Source organism: Zeus faber, assembly GCF_960531495.2.
Source record: "Zeus faber genome assembly, chromosome: 1".
Classification (NCBI taxonomy): Eukaryota; Metazoa; Chordata; class Actinopteri; order Zeiformes; family Zeidae; genus Zeus; species Zeus faber.
This window is the reverse complement of record NC_137193.1, coordinates 7,146,580-7,172,316: the sequence shown is the minus strand read 5'-3', so window position 1 is coordinate 7,172,316 and position 25,737 is coordinate 7,146,580.

Genomic DNA, 25,737 nt, shown 5'->3' with positions numbered 1-25,737 from the left:
TCAATTTTCCGCTCACTCGTGAACAAGATCCCGAGATACTTGAACTCCTTCACTTGGGGCAGCAACTCACTCCCAACCCGGAGGGAGCAATCCACAGTTTTCCGGCAGAGAACCATGGCCTCAGACTTGGAGGTTCGACAATCGGCCGGAGCCTCCTTTTCAGCACCCTGGAGTAAACTTTCCTGGGGAGGCTGAGCAGTCCGATACCCCTATAATTGGAGCACAGCCTCCGGTCCCCCTTTTTAAAAATGGGAACCACCACACCGGTCTGCCACTCCACAGGTACTGTACCCAACATCCATGCGACACTGAAGAGGCATGTCAGCCAAGACAGCCCAACAATGTCCAGAGCCTTCAGCATCTCAGGGCAAATCTCGTCCACCTGCGGCGTCTTGCCACCGAAAGGCCTTCTTCATAGCCTTCCCAAACTCCTCCCACACCCGGGTTTTTGCTTCAGTGACCACTGAAGCTGCAGCCCTTCTAGCCTGCCGGTACCTGTCTGCTGCCTCGGGAGACCCCTAGGCCAACCAAGGCCGAAAGGCCTCCTTCTTCAGCTTGACGGCTTCCTTCACCGCTGGTGTCCACCAACGGGTTCTTGGGTTACCGCCACGACAGGCACCGACTACCTTCCGACCACAGCTCCTAGCAGCCGCCTCTGCAATGGAGGTTTTGAACATGACCCACTCGGATTCCATGTCCTCGACCTTCCGGGATTGGGAGGGAGTTGAAAACCTCGCTGACAGGGGCATCCACCAGGCCTTCCCAGTTCACCCTCACTACACGTTAAGGTTTACCAGGTCTGTCTGGCAGCCTCCCCCGCCATCTGATCCAACTCACCACCAGGTGGTGATCAGTTGACAGGTCTGCTCCTCTCTTCACCTGAGTGTCCAAGACACACGGCCACAGATCTGATGACACGACCACAAAGTCCATCATTGATCTTTGACCTCAGGTGGTCTGGTACCACGTACACTTATGAGCCACCCTATGCTCGAACATGGTGTTCGTTATGGCCAATCCATGACTAGCACAGAAATCCAATAACAAAGCACCACTTGGATTCAGATTAGGCAGGCCGTTCCTCCCAGCCACCCCCTACCAGGTTTCTCCAATGTTGCCCACGTGAGCGTTGAAGTCTCCCAGTAGAACTATAGCCACCGCCACCCAGAGACTCCAAGAAGGCCGAATACTCTGAACTGGTGTTCGGTGAATAAGCACACACAACAGTCAGAGCTTTCCCCCAAGCAACTTGTAGCCGCATAGAGGCGACCCTCTCGTTCACTGGGGAGAACTCCATCACAGCGGCACTAAGCTGGGGGCTTGTGAGTATCCCCACACCCGCCCGGCGCCTCTCACCCTGGGCGACTCCGGAAAAGGAGAGAGTCCAGCCCCTCTCCAGGAGTTTGGTTCCAGAGCCAGTACTGTGCTAGAGGTGAGCCCAACTATATCTAGTATGTACCACTCCACCTCCCGCACCAGCTCCGGCTCCTTCCCCGCCAGAGAGGTGACATTCTACATCCCTAGAACTAGTCTACGATGCCGAGGATCAGCAGGCCCATACCCCCGCCTTTGCCTGGCGCCAGGCTGACATTGCACCCGACCCCAGGGCCTATCCCTGCAGGTGGTGGGTCCACAGGGTGAAGTGAGAAGATATTAACAAAAAATAACTACAATTAAGAGTGATAACTACAACTTCTACTGTATGGGTTGAAGAAGTAGCAATTCAGCCCAACAGGGCAAAGATTTTGCCTTCTAATAAAGTGTGAGCCTTCTAATAAGTGAGAAATGTCCTTTCAGAAAATGTCTTCTGTTGACTCAAAAACTCCTCATATTGTGTTTGAGCTTCCTGTTTTTTGAGAGATCATTCACCACGTTTGTTGGTATCTCTATAAAAATAACAGTGTGCAGAGGAGCTTCCTCTGTAGGCATCTGATAACTTATGTGACCAGTTAGTGCTCCAGTTATGTTAGGTAACAACCAGGTGCAACCTTTCCTGGAATGTATTTTTGCTTTCATTGGCAGAGGCATTGTAGAGATGGACAAAGATTTAATTGCTCTTGCACAATACTGTATGTACGGTATGTGCTACGATCCTCCAGCATTGTACCTTGCACACAAGCTACGAGACCTTTTGGCTGCTGTATTCAATTTGTGTTCCCAAAGGACAAAAAGGCCAGCTAGAATCAACATATACCGACCCCAGGATGCCTGCCTGATGGAATGGCAAGGAGAGGCTGCCTTTTGACAGAAAAAATATATATACAGTATTTCAATGGCCTGCGGTTTCCCCCTCAGAAATAAGGGGCCCTGCTCTATCCTTCACCTATCTTCTTCCACCATATATTCAGTGGAATCCAGTTTTTCGATACAAATAGCCTGGCGTACAAACACACCTGTCTTAAACGGCAGGTTATTTGTATCGAAAAACTACTTATTGAGGTGCATTGGTCTGCAGTCTGCTTCGAAAAAAATTTGATCTATCCATAAAAAAATATGATCATTAGAGTACACTTTACACATGGAAAAATTCAAAAAAGACATATTCGTTCCCGGCCCTGGAAAAGTACCAAACGCCAGGCAACATTGGCGAGCTCCATCCATATTCCGGCATGATAAACCAATGTTTCACTGTTGAATATAATCTTTTTGTTTGCTTTTTGTTTTTTTCTATGTGATGGCAATACACAATGTGTCATCTGTTGGGAAAGCGATTTGGAAAAAAATCCCAAACCAAACAGGTCTGAGCGCTTCCCGAGATTAGACAGTGCGGGAACTCATTTCTCGGAAAGGAGGGGGGGGGGGTGGGGGGATTGAAGGTAAGAACATAATCTTTTTCCTCCAAATTCTAATGAATACCGCAAATAAAACTTAGTCCAAACATTTTTTTCCCACACATCCTCTCTCAGCAGCATATGATTTGCGTCCCGGGTGGGAGGATGCCGGGACGATCCACAACAGCAGCAGATGGGACAGGCCATCAGCAGGCGGCTGATTGGCTGTGGCCGAGTTAGCTCTGAGAGTCCCCGTGAAGATCTCACAGCTGACATCCGTTGCTTTTCCAGAAACCGCAACGTCGGGCTCCTTGACCAAGGTCGTTACGGATACAAATCTCTGTCCCAAGGTGTTTTTCTTTTTACAACACCTGCTCTTGTTTCCTATTTGGTGAGCGGCCTCCGTAGAGAACTTACAAATCAAGCGGAAAACAAGAGAGGGGCGGACAGGTAGCATCCTCCTCCTCCCCTTCCTCTTCGCATCCCCCTTACTCAACCTCTCTCTCTCTCTCTCAAATCACAGCTCTGGCGTGTGTTATTTCATCAGTCATTTTCATGGTCCCATCTTTCTTTCTCCTGCTATCTATCTCCTAGTCTCACATTTGCGCCCTACTCGTTTTCCTCTCGAGCTGACTTCCTGTCAAGTGAGGATATTCCAACACACCATGTATGAGACTTTTTGTTATGAGGACATTTCATCTTAACCCCTATATGGCTTTATGTCAAATGAACACATTTCAACCGTGGCAGTCCTGGCTACTTCGGCGCCCTAGGCAAGATATTGAAAACCCTTCACTTTGATAACTCAAAATGGTTAAAAAAGGTAAAAGTAGTTGGTGGATAAATGTGTAAATAAATACATATAGAATATACAAATATATGAAAACGAATAAATAAGAAATAAATTATTTACATATAATACACATATTCAATTCTTGCCCTAGAACTTTAAATCTCATGAAATAACTTAAAAATCCAGCAACTATAGAGGTACTGGCAGGAAACAATAGGTTTGCAACTCGGTCAGTCAGCTGCCGCACTTGGTGGCTGCCTATATCACTGATTCAAGATTCAAGATTCAAGATTCAAGATTTTTTATTTGTCACATACATATACATAATTTCATACATATATGCAGTGAAATGTAATGTGTGCTATCACCCGGTGATAGCACACAATATGTCCTAGGAAAAAAAAGAAATAAAAGTAAAGAATTCCTTTCTAATAGACCGACTAACTGACTCCTAAAACGTAATACAGTAAGCTTTTGACTGCCACTGGATCCAACCTAGCCCCTACTTGACTTCCTGTCTGATGAGGATATTCCATCCTACCATGTATGTGGCTTCTGTCAGATGAGGACACACGCCGTTGAGACACTTTATCTTAGTAAAATGAGCTGCAGCTGATGTGGAACAGTCTGTTGAATCTGCTATTGCGACAGCATTAATTGAACTGGATGATATATTTTCTCTAAAAGATGAACAAACATTTGCACTTAAAGCTGATGTTGATAAGTGTTGTTTGCGTGTGTTGTTTGCCATAGTTCCGACAGGATTTGGGAAAAGTTTAATTTACCAACTGGCCCCGCTGGTCGCAATTGTTTCATTGCTCAGCTCTACTACACACGTTTCATTGTTCTGATTGGTTGTAGGTCTATCCAATTGCGTCCAGATACATTGTGGTCTCCACCCATTGATTACGCCCCTTGGAAATTTAAAATGAACAGAGAGGTTCCAGACTAATACGCATTTGTGAATTGGTCTGCCTTGTCAGGCAAGGAGTTCCCGACAAGATCAAGATCGACTGTATAAGAAATGCCCAAAGGTACTCTACCCACTTTGGAGGGCTTTGAAGGTTGTCTGAAGGACGGGGAAGATCGCCCAGACATGGAGACACGATGAAGGGGTATGTATACCCAAGGAGGAGGTATCCGAGAAGATCAGCCAGTTTCCTATCATCTCCTCGCTCAGTGTTGAAGGCAAGATCTTCTTCAGCATTGTAGCCAAGCGACTCTCCAACTTCCTGCTGAGAAAGAGTTACATTGACACAGCTGTGCAGAAAGGAGGTCCCCCCAAAGTGAAAGACCTAATACTGGATTATTACAGCAAGTTCAGCAGGAGGGTCTCCCCTGGCCCAGTGACATCTGAGTGGCACGAGCTTGAAGTGGGAATCATCACCGGTTGCACCATCTCAGTGACCTTCTTCGCTCTAGCCATGAATATGCTGATGAATTCAGCAGACACTGAGTGGCGAGGTCCTCTCAGCAAGTCCGGAATCAGGAAACCACCAATCGGAGCCTTTATGGACGACCTCACTGAGAGCTGTGGACAGGTCTGGACTCCCCAGAAAATTCAAGGCCTGGATCTACCAGCACGTGATCCGCCCAAGAAATCTCTGGCCCTTGCTTATCTATGAAGTACCCATTTCAGCGGTGGAAGACTTTCAGCGGAAAGTTAGAAGACATCTCTAGAAGTGGCTGAAGCAGTGCAGCAAGCAGAATCTCCGGCTGCAACACCAAGTCCACATGGGAGGGGTCGCACGGGGCAGGGCCAGACTTACGAGCGCAACTTGGTGCAGGCTGCCAGGGAGGAGGAGAGAACAAGGAAGGCAGTGGCCATGAAACAACAAGGAGCCTGGATAAAGTGGGAGCAGGCAATGGGGCTGAAGGTCACCTGGGAGGACATCTGGGAGGGGTATCCCCAAAGAATTAAGTTCCTTATACAGGGAGTCTTCGATGTCCTCCCAAGCCAATTAAACCTCTTCACTTGGGGCAAAGTGGACTCTGTGGTCGATGTCTGTCGATAGAGCAGATAATGGTTGACTGTAACTTGTGATGGACGATTTTGTGTGGAAAAAATGCACAAACAAAATATGTTTCGCTATTATTAAATTAGGAAAATATTATTTCCTAATGAATTGTTTTTTCCATGTTTTTTGTCATTTTCTATATTTTTCAGTATTGTGTTTTTAAGGAAATATTTCCAGCCATCTCAAGGCCCCCCCGGTAACTCTCTGGGGCCTCCTAGTGGGTCGGGACCCCCCAGTTGAGAAAGGCTGCTCTAGATGCCTCTGGCTAAGCAGAGGAGACCAGCAGTGTCTGTAGCACGCCACCTGGACACAGATTGAGACTTCATCAACCTCCGTCGGGTGGCCTGGACGAAGGTGTATGACAGTTAAATGATCGGAAAACACCCAGTGACTCCGGTTACTGATGATGTGTCCAAGTATGTGAATCAGCAGATGTATTTTATAACCTGTGTAAATAACAGATTAAATACATTTTCACTTTCATTCCATTTCCACCAAAATACTTCTAAACTACGAGCAACGGACATTCCATCCTACCACCTGTTGTATTTGACGACGTTCCCTCTCTTCCCCTGTTACGTCATGTCATACGAGGATATTCCATCCTATCAACCATGTGAGGACATTCTATCTCTTCACTTATGTGACTTTATGTCATATGAGGACATTCCATCCTACCAACCATGTGAGGACAATCCCTCTCTTACCCTAGGTGACTTTATGTCATATGAGGACATTCCATCTCTGCCCTTATGTGACTCTTTGTCAGAGGAGGACATTCTATCCTAACAACTATGTGAGGACATTCTCTCTCTTCCCCTATGTGACTTTACAGTATGTCAGACGAGGACATTTTATCCTACCAACTATGTGAGGACATGCCCTCTCTTCCCCGCTGTGACTTTTTGTCAGACGAGGACATTCCATCTCTTCCTCCTATTCCATTTACCTCTTTTCACCTCCAGAGAAATTGCCTGGTATGCATTTTGCAGAATGCACACCAGGCATCATAATTCCTTCATGGTTGCCTTCTTTCACATTGGACCAAAAAAGAAAAAGCAATATTAAGGTGTTACCCAACAGCAAAAAAAACCTGAATAAAATACAAAGCTTATTCATAGGAGGTACAAAGACTGCCAAGTGCTTCCGCTTCGGTACGAGACACTAGCATTCACCCTTACAGGTTAGTGCTAGGCCCCCGGGCGCGTCGACGAACGTTGCCCACCGCTCCTGGCTGCCGCCCGGAGGAAGGACAAGCCAGGATGGGTCAAATGCAGAGGAGCCATTTCACCGGCCTGTGTGTTGTAGTGTGGCGTGTTTTGTGATAATTAAAGATTCTTCTTCTTACAGAATGTGTAGATGAATCAATAACCAATTACAAAAAACAAAACAGTGCTTCCCCAGAGGTGATGCGCGGCTGTTTACAAAAGTAAATCAAACTGAGCATCCAGGGGAAGACGTTTTTTCTTCGGCCGCGCAACAGGGGAATCGGTGCCGGCTGAGCTACAGGGCTCGTGCTCTACAGGGCCGATGTCCAGCGACTTCTGCTTTTCCCAACCAAGTGACCCGACCGCCAGGCTCGCTTTTGAATATCTTTTGTAAGGTCACTGACGGGAGGGAGGGGCTTCTGAAACCCAAGGTCTTAAGCATCGCGTAACATTTGCTGAAGGTACCGCATCCTTTGATGAAACTTTGTGAACTGGTCTTGCCCTTAATGGGCCGCGTCAGGCGCCTCTTTTTACGATCCCAAAACATACATTTTATCTTCGCCGAAGAAAGGACAGAGAGAGCTAAAACTCGGGCCTCCCCATTTCTGCAACTTAACATGCGCGGGCTTGCGTGCAGCCAGCGGGGCATGTCAGCCGGGCGAAAATGGGTCTACTAAGCAGGAAAATATCAGCTCTCAAGTCGAGTGTGTTAACCGTGCACGTCGGCAGCAGCTGGCGTCTACCTTACAGGAATATACACAGAGACTTATCCCCCTTCAAAAAAAGAAAAGCAGATGCTGTAAGTGAGAGCTTCATAATTGCCTTCACAGTGAAGTGACTTCAGGCAAAGTCGTTTTCTGCCGTTGTTGAACTTTTTGAACGTTTCACTTTTTCTTAGCCCCCGCTCTGTGCTGCGCCTCTCGCGATGGCCATGAGTGATTTCCTCTGATCTCGCCCAGCCAAGCGGCTCGTGGGGACTGCTCTCCTGACTGCGAGCTCTCGAGCTTCTGATGGGGACCCCGCTCATGTGATCTTATCTTTTTCTTTTCTTGTTAAAATTATTATTATCGTCGTTCGCTTTTCCTCCCTCTGCCCTTCACTCGATCTGCGTGGCGGTCGGCACGTGGCTCTGTCGCTCGCCTCCGCCCTGTCCCTCCGAAGCGGACATGAAAAACAAGCTGGAACTCTTTGGAGACGAGCATGTGCCACTCGCCATCTGATGTAATTCCCATAAACATTTTGCGGGCGGTTGCGAGGATGTAGCCACGTCTTCTCTCTGTGTGTCTTACATCTGAGGGACTTCTTTATGCAGAGAAAAAAAAAAGAAAAAAAAGTCGCGGCTCTGTTGGGGAGCTGTCAGAACTTTGTTTTAGAGAGCTTCTGCTGTGTCTCCATCCGTCCACTTTGTCCCTCCTGCACCGCGGCGAATGCATTATTTGCGGAGGAAGGCCGCGCGATCCCCGGGACGCCTGTTTTATTGAGACGGTTTGCAACGGCGACGTCGGCGCAGGCGACTGAATCTGTCCAAAAATAGAGAAATAAATAAATAAATAAATAAATAAAAATTCAAAGATCAGAGATCCGGCGCGCCACAAGGAAAAGTTCGTTTCGAAATAGTTTGGAGAGACAGGGGTGCAGCGGTGCCCCTATCTCAGAGGCAGGGCAGAAAGGCAGGGAGGCACTTGGAATGTGCGCGACTCCTACCTGGCTGCTTAGTGAGGATACACTCCCTTACTTTAGTGACCGTCTTTGACATCGCGAAACGTTCAAATCTTAATCATTCAGAAGATCATTCAGGAGATGTGGTATCTATCAAACATGCTCCTGAAAAAAGACAAAAAACCAAGCTTGCTGATCCGGGAAAAGGAGGAGATTGATTCAAGAGGTGCCGTTCTCCATATTACAACATTCTAAATTATTTGAAGCTGTTATTTTAGGGTTTTAAAAAAAAAAGTGACATGGTGTTGCTGGAACATCAAAATAAATACAGTTTTTTTGCATCATAAGTTTGGCAAACTCTTCACGTCATTTAGGGCGGCGCCAAATGTATAGAAGATGTGTGTAAAATTGGATTTGGATTTGTATTTGGATATTCGGGGCTGGGCTGCTAACGCCTGCTTTGGGACCTATTGCAGGGCCGCAGTGGAAGACGCGGCGGCTTGGGGGGGAGTCGCTCCATAATCTTCAGGTGAGTACAGGTGAGCTCCTTTAACCTATTCACTTCGCTGTCCTCTTAAAAAGAACAGCAAACCAACAACCTCCAGGGCTCCAGAATAGCTTCGCACAGCGTGACACTGGTGCGCCCCAAGAAATGCTCGGGTCGGGGGTTGAAACAGCTACCTCCGCGGGTGGTGTCGGGTCCGGGCGGGGTCTTGCAGGGCAGGGACGGGTGTAGCCGGAACCGCATCTTTTTTCTTGCTGGGAAAAGAATCAATGCTCCCAGGGGTGTGCGTCTGTTCCTAATGAGACGTCCCGATACGCGTCCAGATACATGGGCTACGATACGATTCAGGGGCGCGACATGGAGATGGAATTGGACGCTGCAATTCCCTGCGATATGATGTTCTAGTTCTAGTTCTAGTTCTAGTTCTAGTCCTAGTTCTAGTTCTAGTTCTTAATTAAACTTATTTGTTTAATGTAGACAATTACAAATTAAAATGAGACAATTCTATAAAAGGGGCATTACTGACCTTCAAACAAATATATTTCATAAGACACCAGGGATTCCCAAGTATTTCTGTTACTTTATGGCATTTAGATATAATAATATCTAATCAGTTGTAATTGTGATGTAGTAATATATAATATAATATGACCCTGGATGCGTTGGACCATTGTAAAACTTCAGATATAATGTGTTTTACTGCGGGTGGTTCACAAGTCTCACGAGAGGGAATGTGCCTGCGAGTGTGTGTGTGTGTGTGTGTGCGTGTGTGTGTGTTTGTGTATGTGTGTGTGTGTGCGTGTGTGTGTAGAAGTGCGTGTGTGTGTGTGGGCCCGTGTCTGTGTGTGTGTGTGTGCATGCGTGCGTGTGTGTTTGTGTGTATAAGTGTGTGTGTGAGTGCATGTGTGTGCGTGCGCGTGTGCGTGTATGTGTGTGCGTGCGTACGTTCGCGTGTGTGTGTGTGTGTGTGTGTATATGTGTGTATAAGTGTGTGTGTGTGTGTGTGTGTGTGTGTGTGTGTGTGAGTGTGTGTGCGTGTATAAGTGTGTGTGTGAGTGCATGTGTGTGCGTGCGCGTGTGCGTGTATGTGTGTGCGTGCGTACGTTCGCGTGTGTGTGTGTGTGTGTGTGTATATGTGTGTATAAGTGTGTGTGTGTGTGTGTGTGTGTGTGTGTGTGTGTGAGTGTGTGTGCGTGTATAAGTGTGTGTGTGTGTGTGTATAAGTGTGTGTGTGTGTATAAGTGTGTGTGTGTGTGTGTGTGTGTGTGTGTGTGTGTGTGTGTGTGTGTGTGGCGAGTCAGAGTCAGAGAGAGAGAGAGCGAGCGAGGCAGGAGTGTAGGCTTGCTTGGTTGTGGGTTGCCGGAGCAGTAACCTGGAGGGTCACGGCGAGCCTCAGTTTGCAATAACAACCGTGCGGCTCCTTCCGCCGTCGGGAACGTTCAAATTCCAGACTCGGCTGAAGCGCTGAGCGGCACGTTGAGACGCGGCGCAGGGTTCAGGCTGAGCAGGGATTTAGAGGAAGATTTTCTATTTATTTATTTAAGATATTTATTTTCCTTAGTTTCTCACAAACGGGGTTTTGTCTCCCCTCTGCACTGTTCGCGCCGCGCTGGCGCCCGTGCCGCTTTTCCTGTCTTTTTACTTGCGATCCATTCATTTTCATTCGTTTCTACTTGTACGAAGTGAACATTTTAAACCCAGCCCCGGCCCCGCCGCACCTTGGGTCAGGACGGCCGATTGCGCAACGGTGAGGGAGCGGCGTGCGTCCCCGTTCCCCGTGTCTCCAAACGACACGAAGAATTATTATTTTGAAAGTGACTGACGTTGGATGGGTGAGCCTGCAGCTTTCTTCATACCGAGGTAGAATCAGCAGCGAAGCTTGAGTCAACCCATTCCTAACTTTGGAATGGTGCCGTCGATGGGTTCATGTTGCGTTTGGATGCATCCAGGGGTAAAGGGTTCCCTTCATTTTGAATGTGGCTGTTTTTTTAGGTTGAGACGTCGCTCACGGTTTTCCCTCGTTTCGTGGGTTGAGTGCAGGGTCCTTACACACACACACACACACACATGCATGGCACAAATGCAAGATGTGCAATAAATCCCACTATACACTGACAAAATAATCTCCAGAAAAAAAGTTATTTTTTTAGAAAGTTTTTTTTCTGAGAGGCCTGCCGCGCCCCGTTTGGGCAGATTTATGTTTTTTTTCAATTTTTATTTTTTTATTTTTATCAGACCTGCTCAGTTTCAGGCGCACCGGTGCCGCCAATGAAAATGCTTAATCGCGCTCGACGCGCTTACTGGTGGCGCCCGAAAGCGCTCGGCCCCCCGGAGCCCTGCCCTCGCTCTACCGTCCCCCCGCCCCCTCCCCTCCCACACCCCACACCCCCCCATCCATCCACACTCCGTATCCATCTTCCAATCCGCCCCGACGCCGCACTCCAGCGCTTGCCCTCGGGGCTGGCCTGGCTTGGGCAGAGCGTATTAACAGATCCGTCCTTCGGCTCCACCAAACCCATCCGGCGGGAGTCGTTTTGGGGAATTGAGACACGCCGGGGGTTTAAAGAGGAGCGGCCGCAGTTGACGGGGCGGCTCCAGCCCCCGTTGGAGGACCCTGCGCCAGAGGGCCACCGTACAGAGACGCCATTCGCTTGGACCCCGTTCCCGGCCTCCGTCGCAACGCCGCCAGAGGGGGCGAGACGTCCTCACGCTTCCTCTTTCTTCACCCGCTATTTGGCTTTTTATCGCTCGCTCTGCACTTCCTCTCACCCGATAAAAAATGAAAATAAAATAATTCACGTCCTATAATGGATCATATCAGGGCCAGGGACCGGAGATTCTGGCCGGAACCCAGAACTGAGAGGAATGGAATGTGGTTTTGGGGAATAATATTATCCGGACGAGACTCTGTTGGTTGCCGGGCAGAGATGGACCGGGAGGCAGGTGGAATCAGGAAGCCGCTGATTGCCCGGCATTTACTTTACAAAGCTAAAACTGCTCTTTTTAGAACAACTGGAAATGGCACAGAGAAAGAGAGAGAGAGAGGTGGAAAAAAAACGACAAATAAATACTCTGCTCATTTCCTCAATCTCCTGCAGGTGCGTCCAGTTTTGGGTGCGAGCGCTGGCTCTCTCCACCCCCAGCTGCCACCCAAACAAAAAAAACAAAAAACCTCCCCACCTCCACCATATGCAAACACCCAAAACAAAAGCTCACACAACAACTAACTGTAATACGACCCGATACTAGAAACTACTCTGATTGCAGTAGTATTGCAGCACCACCAGACGTGTACTGCGCTCCACATACAGAGTCGACAAGCTGCAGATTGACCCTGGAGTGCCCCCTGCAGGCCACAATGACGTCAACACCACTCTCATCATGACGTGTAGGATGAATAGCAGCTCAGTATTCAAATAAAACACACGTTTGCTGCAACCCGAAGGCATTATATTATGATTGAATACATAAATATTGTTGGGGTTGTTTGTGTTGGGGAAAAAAAAAAATAATAATAAAGAGAGAACGCCACGGGGATATACTTTGTTATTTTTTGTCGATCTCCGTCATGCCCGTGATTTATGAAAACTAATTAGGGCGGATGAACCTACAGCGTGGGTTTTTGTTGTTGTTGTTGTTGTTGTTGTTGTTGTTTGCTCTCTGGACATCTCGACACACCTCCCGCCTGTGTTGAAACTAGTGTTTTTCCTGCGAAGGCGAATAGAAATGAAAAACGGTCGTGTTTAGGGGTTGGTCAGCGACATTTTAAAGAATTTTAAGATCTAAAAATGAGAGGGATTGTTCCGGGGGGGAAAGGCTGTCTGTGTGTGTGTGTGTGTGTGTGTGTGTGTGTGTGTGTGTGTGTGTGTGTGTGTGTGTGTCTGTGTGTGTGTGTGTGTGTGTGTGTACGCCGACCTTGAGACATCAACAATAAAAAGGTTGATTTTCTCGTCTGGAGCTGGGTTTGGAGAACCTAAACGCCAGAAACTCCCATTTCTTTAAACGACTCGGGCGTCGTCGCGGCAAAAAGAGCGAAGCTTCGACAGATCTTCACAAACGGGGAAAAAAAATAAAATAAAAAAAGAGGGGCCAGGGCATCTGTCCTTAAATATTTAATGTTGACAGGATGAAGTGATTCTGAAGTCGGCCAAACAGACTCCTCTGACTCTGGTTCATCTTTCACCGCCAGCCTCCCCTCGCTCGCTGTGCGTTGCACCGGCCCTGAGCTCAAACGGCTAAAAAAAAAAAAAAAACCCAAGAAGAATAGAAACAAGAAGAAGAAGAAATGTTCACGCTGAAAGTGACGGCCCTTCGTGGTGATTCAAGATTAAAGATTCAAGATTTTTATTTGTCACATACATATACATACTTCCATACATATATGCAGTGAAATGTAATGCAACGCAACCGGTGATAGCACACAATAAGTCCTAGGAAAAAGTACAAAAATAAAATAAAATAAAAAGTAGAAAATTCCTTTCTAATAGACCGACTAACTGACTCCTAAAACGTAATACAGTAAGTGGAATACTTATAGAATAAGATAAAAAATATATAGAATAAAATACAATAAAAAATAAATTGAAATAAAATGGAATAGGTTGAAGGAATATGGCTATGTATATACAGATATGTGCATTTAAAGTGGCATGTGAATTCAAGTGGCATGTGAATGTGAATAGTGTGAGGTAGTGTTTGGGATAATACAGCACAGTATACAACAGTACGGCGCAGCAATACGGCATCACGAACAACCCTGAACAGTGACACAGTATGCGGTACAGTATGCTACATACAGTACAGTAGGTAGTGGAGCCTAGTGCATGGCTCAGTTAGGACCCCTGGTGAGGTCAGCGTTGACAGTTCTAATGGCTTGAGGGAAGAAACTCCGTCTCAGTCTCTCTGTTCTCGCTGCGTGACTGCGGAGGCGCTTGCCTGACCGCAGCAGCTGAAACAGTCCGTTGTTGGGGTGATGAGGATCCTTCATGATCCTACGGGCTCTGCTACTACACCTCCTGGTGTATAACTCCTGCAAGGGGGGGAGGGTAGTTCCAGTGGTACGTTCAGCTGAACGCACCACCCTCTGCAGGGCCCGCCTGTCCTGGACAGTACAGTTCCCAAACCATGCAGTGATATTGCCTGTCAGGATGCTCTCCACTGCTCCAGAGTAGAAGGACTTGAGGATCCTCACCGAGACCCGGAATTTCCTCAGCTGCCTGAGGTGGTAGAGACGCGGCCTCGCCTTTCTCACCAGAGTGTCTGTATGAACAGTCCATGTTAAGTCCTCTGTGATGTGGACTCCCAGATATCTGAAGCTGCTCACCCTATCGACAGAAGTCCCATTAATCCACAAGGGCGCGTGCGTCCTTGATTGTGATCCACGCCTAAAGTCCACAATCAGCTCCTTGGTTTTGCTGACGTTCAGGTGGAGGCTGTTGTCCTGGCACCAGAGTGACAGGTCAGCCACCTCCTCGCGGTAGGCCTTCTCATCGCAGTCGGTGATCAGGCCCACGACCACGGTGTCGTCAGCAAACTTGATGATGGTGTTGGAGCTGGACCTGGCCACACAGTCATGTGTGTACAGGGAGTACAGTAGGGGGCTGAGGACGCAGCCCTGGGGGGATCCTGTGTTCAGGGTGAGGGAGCTTGACATGTACTTCCCCACCTTGACCACCTGGGGGCGGCCTGTGAGGAAGTCCAGGATCCAGGTGCACAGCGGAGCATTCAATCCTAGCTCCAACAACTTGACAGCCAGTCTGGTGGGGACTATGGTGTTGAAAGCTGAACTATAATCAATGAACAGCATTCTCACATAGGCCCCCTTCTGGCCATCCAGGTGCGTGAGCGTGGTGTGCAGTACCTGGGAGACCGCGTCATCCGTGGATCTGTTCTGCCGGTACGCGAACTGCAACGGGTCCAAGGTGCGGGGGAGGGAGGCGCAGATGTAATCCTTAATCAGCCTCTCGAAACACTTCATGACCACCAAGGTGAGGGCCACCGGACGGTAGTCATTCAGGCAGGAAGGAGAGGCGATCTTCGGGACAGGAACGACGGTGGACCTCTTGAAACAGGATGGGACCACTGATTCAGCCAGGGAGATGTTGAATATTGTGGTGAACACCGGAGCTAGCTGGTTAGCACAGGTCTTCAGTACTCGTCCAGATATGCCGTCTGGACCCGCAGCTTTCCTGGTGTTCACCCGCATCAAAGCCCTCCTGACCTCGTGCACGGACACTGAGAGTGCGCGCTCGTCCCCAGCGGTGTAACTCCAATTAGCCGGCGAGCTAGCGGTGCTGCTGCCAGACTCGAACCGCGCATAAAAGGAGTTCAGTTGGTTGGCCAGGGAGGCGTCCACACTCGTGGCTGGGGAGGAGCTGCTCTTGTAGTTTGTTATTGTTCGCAGCCCCTCCCACAAGCGTCTGGTGTCCCCCCGCTCCATCTGCAGCTCCACGGTGTCTCTGTACGTCCGTTTGGCGTCCCTCACCGCCCTCCGCAGATTGTACGACGCCGCTTTGTAATTGTCCATGTTACAGATACAAGTCCGTCGTTGTAAGCGGCCGTGCGCGCATGCAGAGCGCAGCGGATGGATTTATCAACCCATGGTTTCTGGTTTGGAAATATCCGAACTTTCACCGTGGGAACGATTTCATCCGCGAGCGTAGCCACAAAACTCACTACAACCTCCGTAAACTCGCTGACGTCACTTGAACTTGTTTGGAACATGTCCCAGTCTACGTCAGTCAGAGCGTCCTGAAGCGCAGCCTCTGATTGGTCCGTCCACCGCTTCACTTCCCTCGTCATCACCAGATCCCGCGCGATCAGAGGCCTGTAAACAGGAAGCAGCGAGATTGCGGCGTGATCTGATTTCCCGAAAGCAGGGAGCGAGACGGGCTTGTATCCGTTCTTGTAAGGAGTGTAACAATGGTCCAGAGTTCTGTCTCCCCTGGTGGCACACGTGATGTGTTGGTGGAAATTCGGCAGAACTTTTTTCAGGTTGGCCCTGTTAAAGTCCCCAGTCACCACCACAGCCGCGTCGGGATGTCTGTTCTGAAATCCGCACAACACATCGTACAGAACCGACAGAGCTGCGTCGGTGTCCGCTTGCGGTGGGATATAAACGGCTGTAATGATGACCGTGCTGAATTCCCGGGGGAGATAAAATGGACGGCATAGTATGGTCAGCTGTTCCAGGTTCGGCGAGCAGGAGTGGGAGAGGAATTTGGTGTTGTTGGCGTTACACCAGCGGTTGTTTACCATTAGGCAGACGCCTCCACCTTTGGATTTCCCCGACTCTCCCGTTCTGTCGCCGCGGAACACGGAGAAGGCCTCGGCTGGACGTATGGCTTCATCCGGCACCAGTGGGGTCAGCCATGTTTCCGTCAGGCAGAGGACGCAACAGTTCCTCGTGTCACGCTGGAATTGAATCCTCGCTCGAAGTTCATCCATCTTGTTCTCCAGGGACTGGACGTTAGCAAGAAGGATGCTTGGCAGAGGTGGACGGTAAGGTTGCGTCCTCATTCTGACCCGAATGCCGCCTCGTTTACCTCGGTGCTTCCTCCGTGGGCCGGCTCGTGGAACAGCGACTCCATTTTTGTTGTTGTTGCGAGTATTCCCGCGTAGGATTTCCGCCGGCCACTCTGCTCCCACGGATAAAAAGTCCCAAAGTTGTTCATTTAGGGAAATTTTTATATCCATGAGTGCATCGCGGCCGTATGAGTTAATTGTTGATGTTTTTCTGGCGAACATTGTGATAAAAAAAGGAAAAAAATACTAAAGAGTAAGAAAGTAACCGGAGCGCCGGCGCAGGCGACCGCTAGGGGCGGCGCCACTATCGCCACTCATCGATTCGAGCTCCAGTTTCAGAGCAAGGCGGGGCGTGAGGCGGGGCGTGAGGCGGGGCGTGAGGCGGGGCGTGGCTCGTCACGCCCTCGGTGTCCGTCCATCGGGGATCTGCTCATGCGGTATAAATCTTGCCTTCGCCGCCACCCCGATCAACTTCTCCATCCGCTGCCGATCTGAGCGTCCGCACCAGGGCCACCGCGGCATGATCTGGACATTTTAGCTGACAGAATTAGTCGTGTCGTTTTGTTTCTATTGTTCAGTTCTCGAACGGAAAAAAATTCAGCGTTCAACATCGTGACTCTTAACGCGGTTGGGGAAACACCGTCGTACAGAACGGGCGAATTGGAGGCTTATCAAGAGCAAGAGATGAAAATCACCTGTGCTCTCCGCAGGGGGCCGGCTGGCGTTCCAGGACTTCCTGAGGACAGAGAACAGCGAGGAGAACCTCCTGCTCTGGCCTGCCAGACGTTGACGGTGGCGGCCGACATGACGCCCTCTGCCCAAAGGATCTACGGGGAGTTCGTCCAGGTGGACGCCCCGAGAGAGGCAAGGCGGGGGAGGCGGGGGAGACAGGCAAGGCGGGGGAGGCGGGGGAGGCGGGGTGCAGGGCGGGGCGCGAGGCGGGGGAGGCGGGGTGCGAGGCGGGGGAGGCGGGGTGCGAGGCGGGGCGTGAGGCGGGGGAGGCGGGGTGCGAGGCGGGGGAGGCGGGGTGCGAGGCGGGGCGGGTCGCGGCTCGTCACGCCCTCAGTGTCCGTCCATCGGGGATCTGCTCATGCGGTTTAAATCTTGCCTTCGCCGTCACCCCGATCGACTTCTCCATCCGCTGCCGATCTGAGCGTCCGCACCAGGGCCACCGCGGCACGATCTGGACATTTTAGCTGACAGAATTAGTCGTGTCGTTTTGTTTCTATTGTCCATTTTAATGCCGCCTTTATGGTATACGCTTGTAATAGTGCAATGACACACACCCATCCCATTAAGAAGAGATTTTTATTATTGACACTGAACATTCGAACATACACATTTGGTTTTAATTTACCTCAACCCAACGGATGGAAACTCCCCTAATTCGTATTTAAGTTGTTGCAGCATTTCTAAAATATGCATAAAATTTGCCTTCAATTTGGATAGAAACGTGAACTTTCCATTGCTCTTTTCCTGTTTGGCAGATGGAGAAAATACAATACGACCGGGGGGTTATTATGAGTATTTTTGACAACTTAAAATAGCAAATATCAAAATGTTTTGATATCTGATATATGTTTTGTTGTTTTTTTTTCCCCCTCCCTGGCCTGGATGCAGATAAACATCAACTGCGCGACCCGGGAGGAGATCTGCGGAAGCCTCGCCGAGCCCGGCCCCCGATCCTTCGACAAGGCACAGAGACTGATCTACGCCCTGATGGAAAACGACTGTTATCCCCGTTTCCTCAAGTCAGACATCTACCAAGCTCTGCTGGAACGTCCCGAGAAACAGTGAGGAGGGGGCGTCGGGAACAAAAGCTGGCCGCCGCCTCCCCTCCGACTGATGGATTCCGCTCTTAAACTTTCAGGAGAGGTTCCTTAGAAAGCCGTCAGGAACATGAAAGGGCCTCAATTGTCGGGGAAAGCGAAAGGGAAAGGAGAAATAGGGAGCTCTCGTGATGAGGACTGGCGGCTTCTTAAAGACTGACGTGATCTAAATCATGAATGAAAGAGTTTCAAAGAGGCCTTTTGTTCAAATTGGCTGGCAAATTATCGCCGAAGGAACGACCTGTATAACTTAGACAAAGGTCAAGAGAAAACTATTTCCGCTTTGCAGGAAAGGTTGAGGTTTTTGAAAACCACTTATATACATTTTTGGATGATCAGCCACACGCCGAAAATGGTACTTTCATTGCTATAGGACAAGTCCGTCCCAAAATATTCATTTCATTAATGATCAATGGCCCTTTGGTCTAGCGGTCTGGCATGCATGAAGGACTTTCAAAGTATTTTATTCAGTTTATTCAGCAAAGCTTAAACAATCATTGATCAATTCCGAAAAGTAGTGTACTTTACAAAGTTGAGTTACCACCAAAGTACAAGCATCTTACATTAAAACCTTCTGTCCTGTATTTTTGAAAGACCGTGGCACCAGTGTGTGAACGGGAGCTCCTAAATATTGCACAATTAAAAGAGCAAGCAATTTTTTGCTTTTGTGATGATATTCTTATTGACATCATACATCAGCTGTATCTTACATCATCTTGCTCTACTCATTCATTTTTAATCATTTATTTTTTCCAAAAATATACATTTTGAAGTTAATTTTACATAATATTTGGTGAGCATTTGTGTCTGAATGTGTAATGTGTGTGTGTGTGTGTGTGTGTGTGTGTCTGTGTGTGTGTGTGTGTGTGTGTGTGTGTGTGTGTGTGTGTGTGTGTGTGTGTGTGTGTGTGTATGTGTGTGTGTGTGTGTGTGTGTGTGTGCGTGTGTGTGTGTGTGTGTCTATTTGAGTTCAGCTGGCCTTGAAAAGCATCATAGTGGGAATGCCCCGCCCCTCCAGAAAACTAGCTCCCTGACAGACTCCATCCATGTTGGGGGCAGTTTACTCCCTACCTACTAGACCCCCCCGCCTGCTCTGCTCTCCCTGCTGTGAGAAGTGGTTTTGAAAAGTTGTTTCCTCCACCTCCTGCTAGAAAGTGAGGCCGAGACCGAGAGCCAAGGTTTCAGGAAGTTACAAAAAAAGTCATTTATTTCACCTCATACACATTTTTTTGTTTGTTTGTTTTTTTAACCTGTGCTGTCAGCATTCTGGGCATACAGCACAGACAATTTGCTGCTTTTGTATCTAGGACAGAGTTAGTCTGCAAGTGGAGTTCACGTTCTCAACCTGCAAAGCAACTCTTTATTAATTTGTAAATCATAAGAACTGCTGCAATAACTCTGTCCTGTTGACGACCTGTCGGATGACAAAAGCAGAGTTTTTTGTTACACAGAATCGCTACCAATCTCCCTCTGGTCAGAGTGATCTGACCATGTCTTGGTTTATAAACAACTAATCATCATTTGTACTCCAAGTGGGCGAGAATCACCACAAGAGAGGCAAATAAACATAGAACCAAACGTGTACATGGAAAAAACATAAACATAGAAATGACAGAAGACAACATGTATCAACAAATCTGAGTTGATCAGTTCCAGGAAAACTGGAACAGCAATTGATCACGTGGCCTCTTTCTGCCATAGTTATGGCAGTAAATGAGGGAGAAAATGAGAGGGAAGTAACCAGGAGGGTGTTGGGGTGTGTTCAAACCAGGTGCTGGTGGTGTGTGTGTGCCTGTGATGAGACCACCTGTATGTGTGTGTGTGTGTGTGTGTGTGTGTGTGATGTGTGTGCTTGTGATGTGTCCACCGCTGAGTGTACAAGACTTGTCCCAATTGGTTCTGGTGTATGAGGTCCGTATTATATCGTAGCAAATCCAAGCAGCGGAAAAGGCCCCCGAAGCCACCCCTGAGTCCTGCAGCCGTATAGGCACCCATGACCCTGCCCTGCAGCCACAGAAGACCCTCCGGCCCCAGAGAAGCCGGAAGCCCTTGAAGGAACACTGAGGCCCCGAGGAGCATGGGACCTGGTAAGCTTCGTTACCCTCCCCACCACCACCACCAAGCAGAGAACAAAATTGAAAAAAAATTGCCTTAGCTGCTGTGTTGGCTGGTGGAGGCGTGGCCAGACTTAAATGTTGAGAGGGCTGCTTGGAGGGGTGGCTTAGGTGCTGAGTGGTCCCAGTGATGGCTGCCGGAAAGAGGAGCTAGCTGCAGGCAATCCGTGGTGGCTGCTGCTTCTACCTGGTCTTCGCCGGACACCCTGCGTGCTGCTGCTTTCAGTCGGGAGAGGGTTAGTGCTGGGCCGGCCCCTATGTGTCCCTTCCCCAGGCCGGAGAGTCCCTGTTCAGGTGCCAGTGGCAGTTTCGCCTACCGCAACCACCCAAGTGATCACGGACCTCTGGCACAGAGACACGTGGTTGTAGACACCACTTTATTGTCGAGACTGGTTCAGTTGGAATAAGTCCAGAAGCAGATGTGACAGGGCTCCTCTCCTGAGTGTGTGTGGGGATGGGGCCTTTACCTATTGCTCGTTCGACCAACCAACAAGCAACAGGTATGCAGCCACTCTGATCCAAATTACCTAGATCCACGTCAGGTGAGGCTGCACACCAGGACGGACGAGAAACGTCCTGGAGCGCAGGAGCGTGACGCAGGAGCGTGACGGGCAAATCGCAGCTGCCCGCCACACCCGAAGCACAACCAGGTCAACGCAGGGGTGCAGTAGGCCGGGCAACTGCCATGGGGACCCCAACCTGTATCCAACTGTACCACAGCGCATTAAGGTTGGGAAAGATACAAGTGAATTGTCTTCAGAAATATGTTCCAGGTGAGAAATTCCTTGTCTTTTCAAAGACCTGAAGAATTTTAGTCTGTTTTTTTTTATCAGAAAATCCAGGTTGTCCCAGATTGGAGCGAATTTATTTGGAGATAGATAGATAGATAGATAGATAGATAGATAGATAGATAGATAGATAGATAGATAGATAGATAGATAGATAGATAGATAGATAGATAGGCAGGTTGACAGCGTCGTTGCGATACGTGGGTTTTTAAAGCGGTTATGTGTCTTTATAGAACCAGTAAGGAAGGAATGGGAGATCAGATATTGATTAATCCTAACTGATTGATTAATCCTGTTTGTTCAATGTCTCACCAGCCATAGCACTATTGTTGCTCTGGTTGTAACCATTTAATTAGAAATTGAAGATGGTCCGTTAATAGTAGTATCTGAAGTTTGGGTCTGCTAGGCCTCCACAGTCTGTTTTTCTGTAGTGTTGCTAGTTAAATTCTCGGTTTCTTGTGTTTCCAATAGAATAGATTGATTTTTAAGTCTAGAGTATTAAACCAATGTTCTGTACTGTTGGTTGGGGTCATTTAAAATGTATGGGTTTTCTTTGCTAGTATATTCATTTTCACTGATGCTATCCTACCAATTAGTGAGACGTCTTGGTTGTTCCATCGAGTGAGGTCTTCCTCAAAGGTTTTGAGCAAAGGAGTAAAGTTTAGGGTAAAAATAACCTGACGGATTGGGGGAGATAGGAAGGGATTAGGATGGTGAGATGATGCAAGAGTGAGCAATATTTACACAGATAGGATGCTATTTTCTACATCTCGCATATCAGAATTATCAGAATTTCCAGGGTGTGGTGGTCAACAATCAGCCAATACCAATTTACACTTCTGCCAGTTCTCCTTCAGGATGGGTTACAGCACCTTCTGTCAGTTGTTGATCTCACGAGGGGAATTGATCGTTCATACCCAGCGTGCCAGTTCTCCTTCAGGATGGGGTACAGCACCTTCTGTCAGTTGTTGATCTCACGGGGGGAATTGATCGTTCAGACCCAGCGTGGTTCTTTTCACTTCCTGTCCTTTGCTATTAACCAGCTCCTTGGGCTTGTAGTGTTCAAACTTAGCAATGATGGAGCAGGGACGGTTTCTGAGAGAACCTCCCACAGCAACCACCCATACACATTGTTACGTTACTGGCCATTCACGCGTTTTAAATCTTGGATGGGCATAAAACTCTCTCAGTTTAATCATCTATACAAAGATTTGGTGCAAACACCCAAAGTTGCTGTTACTGGCCACTAGAGTAAGACAGGAATGGTTGGGAGAACAGGGAAAATGACTTTTTATGTATTTATTAGAGGGCACCTGTGGTTTTAAACCAATAGCCCAATTTCTGTGGTGATATTTACAAGTTCCTTGATAAACCTCCAAAAGGTTAGTCCAGGGGCTAAAGCTAGAGAAAATACAGTTGGACTCTATGTTGTTTTATGCTAAAGATCCCACTGCAATCTTCTACAACTGTCACTATAATAACCAGAGTTGAACATTTCAGTAACAGAGAAGAAAACAATTTGAAACAACCCTCTATCCATAACATTTTTTTTCACGACCCAGAGCTACAACAAATGACTGAAATCAGCTGGATCATTACTTAGAAAAACAAGGCAGGCTTTTTATTTTGTTAACCCAAAATGGTACACCTCTCACCATGGACAGATACTTTTTTTAATGTAGAGTGGGGTAAATACTAATATTTTTGTTTACATGTAGGTCAATGTAGTTTTGAACCCTTGAAAATAGTCAACCTCTTGAAAGAAGTGGACATTTTGCTCTGTAACCCCTAACGCAACTGGTGACGCTCTGATACAGTACGTCAAGGCGAGACATTTCCATAATACCCCTAAGCAAGCTGTGGATGGTATATAGCGATTAAGATTTCTAGAACATTCTGTAGAAATACATTACAAGAAAAAAAATATATTCATGCAGTACTCTTTCAGGGAATAGATAACAATGCAAATATGTTCCCTCCAATAAAAAAAAAGTATGCTCAGTACAAACATTCTTTTTTTACTCCTGGGAACAAAGCTCCTCTGTGTAGCCAGGAGAAAAATGTGATGATTTTGCAAAAGCATATTTTGTTAAAGGGGAGATATTAAGGATACAAGCAAGTCTTAAGTCTAAAGGTTTGCTGCTGAATTTATACATGCAATAATGTTAATAGGTGTAAAGGTGTGTGGTTTCTTGTGTGAGGTAGGTTGCAGACTTGTGCATGCAAATGTGTGCACGTCGAGAAGTCTTGCAGGGGTAATCCAATGTCAACATGCAGAAAACTGACTTATGATGAGATGCAAGTTGATTTTCTTTTCAGGTCAACAATCGGAAACTCCTAAACTTCTATGCACCTAAAGTGTGTTTATCATCTATTTTGTGTGACCAGAAAATTATAAATAACGATTGTTCGGTTGTTTTCAATTTCCAGGAGAAGACTTACCAGGCTTAAAATTGTTTCCATATTTGGAGTACAGTCAGTCTGTGTAGAACTTACTTCCGGGTGCGCCGTAGTATAGATGCACCGGCAATGGCTCCGCATTCAACTTTTTTGTGTTTATTATTATTTGAATTGTTCTTATTTTTGCACGCAGTGCACTGTAGCTCTTACAATATGAACGACTAGCCCTCCTGGACGTCCGTTCAACACTTAATACGAAACTTTTTCGCAACGTACCGGAGTACGTGCTTCGATCCCTTTGTCCTGCCGTCGCTGTGTTTAAGAGGCAAACGTCCTGGAATTCTATGCAGATCTTGGACGAGATACTGCAATGCGCCGCTATCGAGCATTTTACTGGCAAATGTTCAATCCCTGAACAATAAAATGGATGAACTACACGCACGGATTATTTTCCAGCGGGACATCGCAAACTGCTGTGTGCTGGAGTTCACAGAAACCTGGACGCTACAGTGCCGGACTCTGCCTTTACTCCGGCTGGATTTTCTATCTACCGGCACGACAGAACCACGGAGTAAGGTAAAAGCAGAGGCAGTGTGGTCTGCATTATGGTTAACTCTCGCTGGGGTTCAGATATATCAGTACTTTCAAAACACTGCTCTCCGGACCTGGAGCTCTGAACTATAAAAGTCTGTCCCTTCTACCTCCCGGGGAATTCAGCCCCGCTATAATCAGGGCAGTCTACATACCCGCATTAGAGGACCTATACGGAGGAATCGATGGACTGGAGAATGCTCACCCTGAGGCAGCTTCTATTGTTTGTGACGACTTCAATAGGGCTAATATGACGAAAGTTTTGCCTAAATAACACCAGCATATCAACTTTCCTACCAGGGGTGATCAGACTCCCGACCAATGTTATTCACAACTACGGGACAGCTACAAACCCCTCCCCCGCCCCTGCCTGTGGTAAGGCAGATCACACCGCTGGAGTGAGGAATCCAATACCACTCTCCAGGACTGTTTAGAAACCGCGGACTGGCAGATGTTCTGTGTTGCAGCTGATGGGGACATTGATGCATACACAGACTCTGTCTCAGCCTACATCTCCAAGTGCATTGATGATGTCGTCCCAAGAGTCAAGGTCAGGACTTTTCCCAACCAGAAGCCCTGGGTTAATGGTGATGTCTGTGCTATGCTCAGAGCACGGACCTCGGCCTATTGCTCTGGGGACATGGAGGCCTTGAGGAAGTCCAGATATGACCTTCAGAAAGCTATCAGAGATGCCAAAAGAGCCTACAGAGACAAGCTGGAGTCGGACTACTACAGTTCCAACCCTAGACGCATGTAATGTGGACTGTGCACCATCACAGACTATAAAGGGAGAAACAGGAATGATGCCCAACCAGCCCCCTCTCTTCCCGATGAGCTCAACACCTTCTATGCACGGTTTGAGGCGAGCAACACCATCCCAGCTGAAAGGCTAGCGGAGGACCAGGATGACTGCACTCTGTTCCTGTCTGCGGCTGATGTAAGGAGAGCTCTTAAAAGAGTAAACCCTCGGAAGTCTCCAGGGCCTGATGGCATTCCAGGCCATGTCCTCAGAGCGTGCCCCGACCAGCTGGCGGAGGTATTCACCTCCATATTCAACCTCTCCCTGATCCAGTCTACAGTCCCCACCTGCTTCAAACAGACAACCCTTGTCCCGGTACCAAAGAAACAACCCATCACCCGCCTGAATCACTATCGCCCCCTAGCACTGACCTCTACCACCATGAAGTGCTTCGAGTGGCTAGGCAGAACCCACATCTGCTCCTCCCTTCCTGACACCCTGGATCTCTTTCAATTTGCATATCGCCCAAACAGATCTAGGGAGGACGCCATCGCCCTGGCAGTGCACATCACCCTCTCCCACCTGGACCAGAGCAACACATACGTAAGGATGCTGTTTGTAGATTACAGCTCAGCATTCAACACAATTGTGCCCGCTAAGCTTGTTCCCAAACTCAGGATCCTGGGTCTTAACACCTCCCTCTGTAACTGGATCCTGAACTTCCTGAGGGGCAGATCCCAGGTGGTGAGAATGGGAAATCTCTCCTCCTCTGCACTGACTCTGAGCACAGGAGCCCCG